The following is a 10,935-nucleotide window of genomic DNA, read 5'->3' on the forward strand; positions in this document are numbered from 1 at the left end:
ACTTATACACACATTACTTTCCTCATTCCTCCCTCTGTTGTTGAACATTATCATTGGTCCCATAATTTAGCTAATTTGAGTAGTGAAGCAACAATTATTGCTGTGCAAGCATCTATGCGTCATGTTGACTTGAAGTAATTTGAATAAATACCTGAGAGAAATAGAGCTGAGCCAAATGGAAAATGTATTTTCAGAATTTTGAGGATCATCGTTACTGACTTCCATAGTGTCTGGACTAGTTTTTCTCAGCAGCAGCGTATGAAGGTTTTCATTGGTCTGTGTTCTTGCCACCGTTTGTTATTTATTTTCCATCGACTGTCCTGATTATGGTATGGTAGAATCTCAGTATAATTTGAGTTGACACTTCTCTGATGACTAATGAAACTCAACCTTTTGTCATAGGTTTGTTGGCCATTTACACTTTCTCATTTGAGAACTGTTTCTTCATTTCACTGGCCCACTTGTTGATTGGTTACTTCATTTCTTCTCTTTTAGTTCTTTAGTATAGTCTAGATATTAATCTTTGGTCAGCTGTATAGCTAGTGAAGATCTTTCATTTTGTAGGCTGTCTTTTCACTCTAACTCCTTTGTTATCCATAATTTTATAATTTTATGATGTCCCTTTGGTGATTGTCATCCTTATTTTCTGAGGGGCTGCATTGCTATTGAAAAAGTCCTCTTTGCCCATGCCTATATATTGATGGGGCTTCTATATTTTCCTTTCTAACATTTTCAGAGTTTCAAGTCTTATATTAAGATCTTTATCCATTTGGGATTTATTTTTTTTTTTTTTGAGTAAAAGATGGAAGTCTACTTTCATTCTCCTATATGTGGATATCTACTCTTGCCAGCACCATTTGTTGAAGAGGCTGTAATTTCTCTGATATGTGTTTTTGGCATTTTGACAAAAATCAGGTGGCTGTATCTATGTGCATTTATATCCCACCCTGGTTATCAATGCAACCATAGATATTCCATTCTTCCAGGAGTGTACTAGAGTCTTGGTTGTCTCTGTCCTCTGCAGTACTTGATATTGTAAGTCTGTTTAACTATATTCTAGATTTAATGTTTGGTAGTAACTGTTTTGTGGTTTCAATTTTAATTTTCTTTAAGTCTTTTCATTGACTATAATCATTGTGTGTATTATTGTATTGGATAAGGACATTTTTATACAAGTACTTATTTTATTTTGTAAATTTGCATTGTCTTGATGATTGGTGATGCCAATGTTTTCTAAATCAGCAATTGCCTATTGAAATTTTATGATCAAAAACATGGCTTGTATATTTTCTTGATGAGTTTTATATGCCCTTTGTCAACTCCATGTTTTACAAATATTTCTTACTTTGCTGAAATGTGTCTTTTGGAGAGTAAAACTACTGTGTTTTATTAACGTTAATTTGTCCATTGTGTGTATGTGTGTGTTTGTGTGTGTGTTGTCTTTTTTTTTTTTTTTGAGAAAACTTGACTACTCAATCCAACAATGATTTTCTTGTCTCTAGTTTGTTTTTTCTTCACATTTATGTCTACCATCCATGTCAAATAAAGCTTGTGTCTGAAATAGAGATGTATATCCTGCAAGGGTTCCATCTTTCACCTATGTGTCACACAGTCCTCATGCACCTCTGCCAGGCTAAGCATAGCCATGTCGAGACTGGCATTCCAAACAGTGTGGGTGTGAGACTCAGGGAAAGCTTTTAAAGATTCCAGTTCTCAAGTCCTACAATTGGTGCCATTGTTTGAGTTAGGCTTATGGGTTTGTTTGTTTGTTTGTTTTTAAAGTGTGGGCTATGATGAAAAAATATGTGGGGGAAATTTAAGACAGATGAAGAACATAGGTAACTTTTAAATTCATTACACTTTGAGCAGATAGGTTCAAATCAAATCACTAGAATGACAAAATAGCCTATTTATGGATCTGCTTTTAAAATTATTTTCATTATATGCCAGAGATATTACTTTGCTTAACCTTTACTTTTGCCCATCTCTGAGAAGCTGAAAGTCTTTCTTTGGTGAGGACAAGCCCTTCCCTGCTCCTGTAAGTCTGTCTGAACAGAGAAGGAAAGACCTTGGGATAATTCTGAGCCTGATGTCTTTTTTTCCTAGCTTGCCTTTTTCCCATTACCACATGCTCTGATCCTCAGATAGTCCGAAGCTTTAAAGTGCCAACAAAAAATTCTCTGTATTTAGGTTGTTTTGGATTGTTAATTATTGGTGGCAATGGATGAGTGTTCAGCACCTTGGAACTTTTGCAAAAGAAACTTAACAAGGATCCATTTGCTGTCGTTGGAATAGTGTTTGATGAGCAGCTGACCTTTCCAATGTTTACATGGGTTGAATCTCTGAAATGCCATTACGAAGGTCCAAGTTCTAGTTCACTCAAACAATGAATCTCTTTGTAGAGAAAGGTTTCAAAAATACATTCTGCTTCAATTTTTACATATTTTAAAAGATTGACTTCACCTGTTGGTTAATTGGTTGCTGTCTGTAAAAGTTTTGAGAGACAAAAGTGTTTCCCTAGGGAAATTTTCTGCTTTTTCCTCTCATGCTTGCATTTACGTGAAAGAAGTGGATTCCTATTGTAGAAAGAAATGGTGCTCTATAGATCCTTCACCATGGACTAAAGTAACATATTCATTTCACACAGAGTTTGTGAATAAAATTTCCACTGTTAGGAGAGAAAAATGCAACAGGAAACACAGTTGTCTGGATTAGGTCATTTATAAATACTTCAAAAATATTTATAAAAATCTCTACTGACTAAGTAATTCTCTGAGCATATTCCATAAGGACCTCCTCAGTTATTTTTTCAAATTCACACATTGTATAATTTTTGTCCATTGTGTTTCACAGGAGGCCTGATGTTCACTTCCCAGTGCCCCACTGACTATAGATGGTAATCACCCATGCCTCTGAAGGAGGCGGAAGGTGGTCTGGAGAAAGCTGGATAGGGACAGTACATAGGACAGGACTTAATTTCTAATGGTGGCTCTCCCTTCCCTATCGCCCCTCCCCCAGAAGTTTGAGTCAGTTGCTCCATTGCTTAAGTGTCTTCTCTAGATGAGGTCAGGTGACCCTCATCAACTGTCCCAGACATTGTAGGAGAAACATCATGGCCAGTTTCACTATGTTCTCATTGTAGTTCAGGATATTTCATAGGCAGCAGCCGCAACCTAGGACATTGCATATCTTCACTGGAAAATACCACATCGAAATAACCCTAAAAACCATCCGTTTGCTTACAGTTGAAATACAAATTACAAACTGTGTATGGTCAAAAGAGAAAGAATTTAATTTTTTGTTATTGGACATTAAAATTAAACTAAATGTCGAAATCGCAGCTTTTGCGGAGAATAAGCCCAGGTAGCGAGGCCTTGGTGTGGATTTCTTCCTGTCCCCTAGAGCACCCAGGCCTGTATCATGAACTTTCAGCACCCACCTGGAGGCAAAAATGGGAGTTGGGGTGTAGCCTCTTTCTTCCTCCTAGAGCAAGCGGAACTGGAGAGAGCGTCTGCAGCAACTGACCCTGGAAACCATCAACATCAACAAGGACCTGAATTTTATGAAGAAGAATTTTATGACCTAGAATCCTAGGATTGCAAACTCTGCCTAACTCTGCATAACAATGAGGGGAGCTACCTGGCCCACATCCAAGGGAAGAAACATCAGACTAACTTGGCCTGGTGAGCTGCCAAGGAGACCAAAAAACCCAACCTAACCCTCCCCCACCCCTATCCCCACCCCCCCACCAGCTGCAGCTGGCAGTATGGCTGCTGAGCCCTATGAGACCATTGCATTCAAGGTGAGATTGACAAGGCTGAGGGCAAGTTTTGGACCCACGAGAACAGAGAAACCAAGCAGTTTTTTCTTCAGTTCCACTTTAAGATGGAGAAGCCCTAGTCCCTCCTAGACTCCCAGCAGAAACCCCAGGCATCAAGCACCTCCCTCCCCACTCCACTCATGAATGGACTGCCTCCTCGCCTACCACTCCCTAATGCCTTGCCACCACCTCCACCTGGTGGCCTGCCTCTCCCTCCTATATTCCCCACTGAGCCTTCTCCCTCTGGGCCCCCTGAACCTCCCCAGATGCCCCCACCAGCTCCTGGAGTGCACCCCCCTAGCCCCAGTAGTACACCCACCAACATCTGGAGTCCATCCCCCAGTTCCTGGGGTATACCCCCCAGCACCAGTGGTCCATCCACCAACATCTATGCTCCATCCCCCAGCCCCTGGTGTGTACCCACCAGCCCCTGGAGTGTACTCACCAGCTCCAGTTGTGGAGCCACCAGCTCCAGGGGTCCACCCTCCTCTATCTGCTGGAGTTCATCCTCAGGCTCCAAGGGTACACCCACCTGCTCCTGCAGTCCACTCCCCCCAGGCCCTGGTATCCACCATCAGGCACCAGGGGTTCACCCCCAGCCCCCTCCTGGAGTCCACCCTGCTGCCCCCAGGGTCCACCCTCAGCCTCCAGGGGTTCACCCCTCAAATCCCAGGGTACATCCTGCTCCTGTGCCCCCCATGCTAAGGCCCCCACTCCCCTCAGGTGGCCCTAGGAACATGTCTCCCCCTCCCCTAGGCAACTGAACAGTCCCCTCTCCCCCCCACCCCCCCCACCCTCCAGCCTCTGTTGTCTGTGTTGGTCTTTTCCCATGGCCAGTCCTTGGAAGGTTTTCTATTTTGTCCTGTCCTGAACCTATTAAAGAGCCTCCCCATGTCTAAATAAATGAATAAATGAATAAATAAATAAATAAATAAATAGAGGTCAAGGGCCTCTGTATAGATCTCTGGTCAAACCTTGAAATTTCCATCATCGTGTTTAACTGAAGAAGAAACTAAATGAAAAGCAATTTATTCGGAATCTCAGTCAGCAGCATTGTGAATCCAGAGATGTTGTAGGAAGATCTGGAGTTTCCGTTTTTTTGAAACATTTGAAGGGGCAGTTGTATACCTATGTGGCAGTACCAACTCGATCGGGAAGTCCTGTCTCCAGCTTGAGAAGATCTGTATGTAGGACCTACACTCTTTTACTAAAGGGGCAATCATTAGCATGTTGACTATTTCCTACTCCAAGGAAAGAAGCTACCTGCAGAGAGAGAAGAATGAGTTAAAATATAACATTTGGACTTTTATTTTGCTGTTTAGAGTAAAAACTTCATAAGTGCACACATGGACTAGTGAGAGAGCACCAAGAGATGGGCCTCCACTTACTTTGGCTCATCTATGAATGCATCATAGTTATGTGCTACTCTCTTGGTTCTTTTGGAGGAAGGTGTCATAGATATGTGCTATTCTCTCCTTCCGAATCTGTTGGGATCCCAACACCTTTTCCTCCTGGCTTGCTCTTCTGCCTCAGTTACTATTCAGAGTCAGGAAGCATTCCTTGATCACCCTGTCATCTCGATCTCATCTTACAGCTGGCAGTCATGCATTCATGTTTTTTATTTATTTACTTATTTATCTATTTATTTATTATCTTCTTGGTTAGTTGAGAAAGAATCTTGCTATAATGCCAAGGATGGCCTTGAATGTACCTTTCTTCTCCATTAGTGTCCTGAGGACTGAAATTACAGTGTGTGTCTCCACCCAGGTCTTCCCTTTTCTTAGTACCATCTACTTGGTAAGACTGTCCCTGTTCTCCTATTTAAAAACTATCAAGGCATTCCCATAACATGAATCTCCTACATACTCTTTGGCTTATTTTAAAACTTATAATATAGAATATTATCACCATCTAATGTATATTTTCCCCTTGTTACTTTTACTGGGGTACAGGGAATTGAACCCTGGGTCTTCTATATCAAGGTGAGCACTGAACCCCTTAGTTACAGTCCACCCTTACTCAGGACTTAACCTGTGTCCACAAAGGGACATATAGTGTTCACTGTTGTTTACCTAGTATGTAGATAGAATAGTGTTTCATTGCTTTGATCAACATGTAGTTTGGCTCTTAAAGGAACAGTTTCATTTTCTTTGACTTTTGTTTTTACAGTCTAGCACAGTGTATGGAAGAGAAGAGGCACATAAGAAAATTTACTTTTGATATTGTCCCTAACTGCTATGACTGTACAAGAGGATCTAACCTTTGCATGGTTTCATTCTAGTTAAATGTTTTGTGGTAATCAGAGGGACTAACTCCACTGATTATTTGACTTTTTATTCATTTTGGTGCATACATGGTGGGGGTTGGGAGCAAATTGATCAGGGCAGAAATTACTTAAAGAAAGGCTCTGGGTTAGTTTCAGGAAGTTTCCCCAGTCAGCACTTTGGAGGTGAAACTCTGACTTTGATCTAAGCCGAGAAATACAATGGATTGTCCTAGTCTGCAAAATTCATTTGCAAGTTCAGCTGAAGGGAGAGTTGATGGGGCTCTGTCATTGGCTCTCCCTGAAGCAAAGATTTTCAGCATAGAAAAATGTGTGTGTACTTGTCTGGACAGTGAGTGAGAGGCTGTCAAAGGCTGAGTTCCCAGGGACACACCCTCTCCTTTCCATGGCTTCCTCCACCAGTTATCCAAGTGTATGTGTATGATATTGTGATGAAAATATAAGTAGAATTTTATTCCAAGTTTAGTCCACTTTTTTAATAAGAATATTTTCTTGTTTCTCTTTCTTTTTTGCTTCTGCAACTAAGCATTCTTTATTTTTTTTTTCTGCAGCAGAACTGCATCTTTTAGGCTAGCAGAGCTTCAAGTAGAACTAATAATTTATAACTGTGTAAGCTATTTGAGTGGTCAGTGAGGACTTACAGGATCATAGGATGCTGTTACATATGTGGCTTTTTCGGTCACTTCCAGTTTTGTTAGGTGAAAGATTAGACAAAAATGTGTTTTGAGAAACTACCTTTCTTACATTTCAGATCCTAACTTGTTTGATTATCAGAGGCAGAAGGAAGCTTTTGCTGCACTGGACTTCTTTGTGACACGAAGAGAGTTCTTCCAGTCTGAGAGTTAGCAATTTTGAAGTGCTAAGATGCTTTGAATTTTCTGTTATAACTCAATTCTGAAACCAAGATTTCTTCCTTACTTTAAAGACTCCCAAGTCCCAAGAGCATAGCCCAAGTTCGTTCTGAAACATTTCTCCTCACTTTCTTTCTCTTCTTCCTCATCTTCTCCTTCCTTTTGCTTCTCCTTCCCTTTCTTCCTCTTGAGACAGACCTATGATGGATAGCTCAAACTTGTTATTACACTGCCATTAAGAAGTTCTTTATATAAAACAAAACAAAAATGTTATAAAGGGCTGGTGAGATGGCTCAGTGGGTAAGAGCACCCGACTGCTCTTCCGAAGGTCCGGAGTTCAAATCCCAGCAACCACATGGTGGCTCACAACCATCCGTAAGGAGATCTGGCGCCCTCTTCTGGAGTGTCTGAAGACAGCTACAGTGTACTTACATATAATAAATAAATAAATCTAAAAAAAAAATGTTATAAAACTGAGGGTTACAGTGGCTGTTGATTTCATAAGGTGTTGAAAGATAACAGTAATATTAATATCACTGTATTTGAGCCCTGTTGCTCTGTTACAATGTCGGCTGATATCAACTTTATTGACCATTATAGTGTTTTTCTTTGATCAAATTGCTCATTTCTATCCTTATTCATAGAACAAAGTGTCACTGTTTAGTAAGTACAAAGTTATCTATCTTTAGGGAGATGGTTTATGTTTACCACAAGTGTCCTGTGTCTCACCAGAGTCAGGCTTTGACATCCGTGGTGAAATCAAAATGAAGAACCAAGACAAAAAGAATGGGCCTGCCAAACACTTCAACTCCAAGAGCAGCCCGGGGCAACAGGAAGCAGGACTGGACTGAGCCCATAGAAGACCCAGACAGACAGCTCCTGGGGCAGAAGCTGAAGGTTCCATAAACCAGGCTCCTGGGAAGACTGAGGGGGCTCGAGCTAAAGCAGCTTAGACTGGGGCTCTGTGTGATGTCTCTGAGGAGCTGAGCCGGCAGTTGGAAGACATTCTGAGTAAAAAAAATGTGTGGACAACAATCAGGGAGACTCGAGCAAGGAGGTGAGCCCACTGAGCCGGAAGACATAGGGAAGTCCTGAACCTATGCAGCCAGGAATGGGAAGCCTGAATCAGGCATTCCAGTAAATGGCAAAAAGGAAACCTCTGAGGGGGACGCTGGTACAGAAGAGATCCTAGCAAGTGATGAGGTTGGAGACTTAGACCATCGAAGCCAACAAGAAAAGAAGAAAGCCAAGGGTCTAGGGAAACCATAGGTCTGTATCCCTTTGCTGAAACAGACACTGAACACGCTGAGTAACCCAGAGGAGAAGCTGGCTGCTCTGTGCAAGAAGTACGCTGAGCTGTTGAAAGAGCATTGGAACTCACAGAAGCAGATGAAGCTCCTCCCGAAGAAGCGGGGCCAGCTCATGCAGGAGAAGGATCATCTGCGTGGTGAGCAGAGCAAGGCTGTCCTGGCCCGAAGCAAACTTGAGAGCCTGTCCTGGATGCTGCAACAACACAGTCAGTCCCTAATGGAAGAAGGTGTGCAGCGAGCCCATGAGAAGCACAAAGAGGTGACTTCACACTTCCAGGTGACACTGAATGACATTCAGTTGCAGATGAAGCAGCATAACTAGCAAAATCCAGGCTGCGCCAAGAGAATATGGAACTAGCCGAGAGGCTCAAGAAGTTGATTGAGCAATACGAGAGCTTCGTTAGGAGCATATCGACAGTCTTCAAACATAAGGACCAGCAGCAGCAGCTAGTGGACACCAAGCTACTGGAGGCCCAGGAGATGCTGAAGGAGGCAGAGGAGCGGCACCAGCAGGCAAAAGAGTTTCTCCAGAAGGAAGCAGCGGAATCCCAGAGGATGTGCGAGCTGATAAAACAGCAGGAGACCCATCTAAAGCAGCAGTTTGCCGGTACACGGAGAAGTTCGAGGAGTTCCAGAACACACTTTCCAAAAGCAGTGACGTGTTTACCACGTTCAAACAGGAGATGGAAAAGATGACAAAGGAAATCAAGGAGCTGGAGAAAGAAACCACTATGAACCGATTCCGTTAGGAAAGCAGCAACAAGGCTCTGCTGGAGATGGCTGAAGAGAAAACCGTCCTGGACAAATTGATGGAAGGCCTCCAGGTGGAAATCCAGCGGTTGGAGAAGCTGTGCCGAGCTGCAGACTGAGCACAATGACCTCTACAAGAGGGTATAGGACATGACTGCTGGGGGCCAGGGCTCCCTCACTGACTCTGTGCAGAGGCTGGAGGCTGCCACTGCCTCTAAGGAACAAGGTGTTGAGAGTCCTGGGGCCCAACCATCCAGTTCTCCAAGGGCCACAGACGCTCCTGACTGCCCAGGAGCATCAATCACAGAAACAGCAGGCCAAACGGCCCGGAGAGCCCACCTCTGCCATTGCCTAGAGATCACGGTGCTTGGGCATGCTCGGAAGGGAGCAGCAGCCCCGTCAGGTCTGGTCCATGCAAGGCTTCCACACTGAGCAGCCTAGTGCTGAGGCAAGGGTGTTCTGACCTGGAGGGCGTCGGACACTTGGCAATTTTGAATTTTGTGGGTTAGTCTTACTTGGATGGAGCAGGTATGAAAAACCTCATGCAGTTCCATAGTTAACACCTGTAGGTGTACTGTGGGCTTTGATTTCGGATGGTATGCAGATGATGTTGGTGCCTCTGTAAACTGAGAGTCAGAAGATGTTATCTGTAGCTGTCCTCACAGTAAGCTGGCAGGTCCTATGATTCTAGTATTTTCCTACCCAGCTCTGAGGCTCAGACCCCTCTTGGCCTTTTCAGAGCTCGTGAAAACACCCAGGCCTGGACTCTTCTTTTTGTAAGCAGAACTTGGGCAGTTTGGGCTCTTGTCACTCACTCCTCTGGGGGGTTCCATTGCTTCTCTTAACCTGGGAATGGTGTCCCTGGCAGAGTCTTTGTGGGAACAGAAGTGGAGGGTGTGCCTGTGTGGGAGGCAATCCTCTCAGGCCTACTTCCCCTCCAGTAGTGCCAGGCCCAGGCCAGTGTCGCTTCTCAGTTCTCAATAGCCTTATCATTCACAGGTGCCTCTAGCCTGCGCAAATAATTGATAAATGTTACCCAAAGGATTCAGTTGAGAGGGGTTTTGTTTGCTTGTTTTGCATAAGAGTTTGTATTAAAGAACTTCAAAGGGAAACAAAACAAAAACCTCTGGAACTTTTAAGAGCAAAGCAGTCACAAGATGCATTTCTGAGGCTGATGGTGGAATTTAGCTTGGCATTTTAAGTGGGGTCTGGAGCACCCCTACATTTGAAGAGGGGTCTTTTGGATTGCTAGCCCAGCAACTAAGAACTCTGTGAGTGGTATTTCTCTCATGAATAACCAAGACTTTATATTTCCAGTGGCCTCCGTGATTTTTCTCAGTGACAGAGCACACGCTAGGTGAATGACTACCTGCAGTTAGGGACTAATCAAGGAAAGCTACACAGGGAAGTAGTGTCTAGCTGACTCATACTTGAGGGAGGAATCATCAAGACAGGGAAGGCTATCCAAGGTAGGAAGAGCAAAACAGAAGCCAGGAAAGCTTGCTGTGCTTTGAGACTTAAAACTAACAGGGTCAGCTGAGCAAGAAGGGTGAGCTACAGTTATGTTCAGGAATTCTATACTGTAAGCATCTTTGACCAGTTTCTCTCAAAGGTCAGGCTTCCTGAGGCTCTAGGTGCAGAAAAAAATCTGGGCTGGAATGATGGCTCAGCAACTAAGAGTACTTACTGCTCTTCCAGAAGACCCAGAACTGTCATAGCCCTAACTCAGGGCATCTGATGCCACCTTGTATTTCTGTGGGTACTTGTGCACATGTGGCAAACACACATGTGTTTCATTCCATTATTTCTAAAAGATTTAAAAAAATCAAGCATGATTACACAGTGAGTGATATATACTTAAGTTTACAAATTAGTCCTTCAATACAAAAATCAAAATGCAGTTTTATTTTGTTAATCAAG

General features: G+C 43.1%; 2 pseudogenes; both read left to right on the forward strand.

Moving 5' to 3' along the window:
- The first annotated feature begins 3,766 nt into the window (after positions 1 to 3,766).
- LOC110307708 (uncharacterized) lies at positions 3,767 to 4,584 on the forward strand (annotated as a pseudogene).
- A 3,135-nt stretch (positions 4,585 to 7,719) lies between these two features.
- On the forward strand, positions 7,720 to 9,370 carry LOC110308616 (alpha-taxilin pseudogene; annotated as a pseudogene).
- Positions 9,371 to 10,935: the final 1,565 nt, after the last annotated feature.

Source organism: Mus caroli, unplaced genomic scaffold (assembly GCF_978045245.1).
Source record: "Mus caroli unplaced genomic scaffold, Mus_caroli_1 scaffold_15, whole genome shotgun sequence".
NCBI classification, from domain to species: domain Eukaryota; kingdom Metazoa; phylum Chordata; class Mammalia; order Rodentia; family Muridae; genus Mus; species Mus caroli.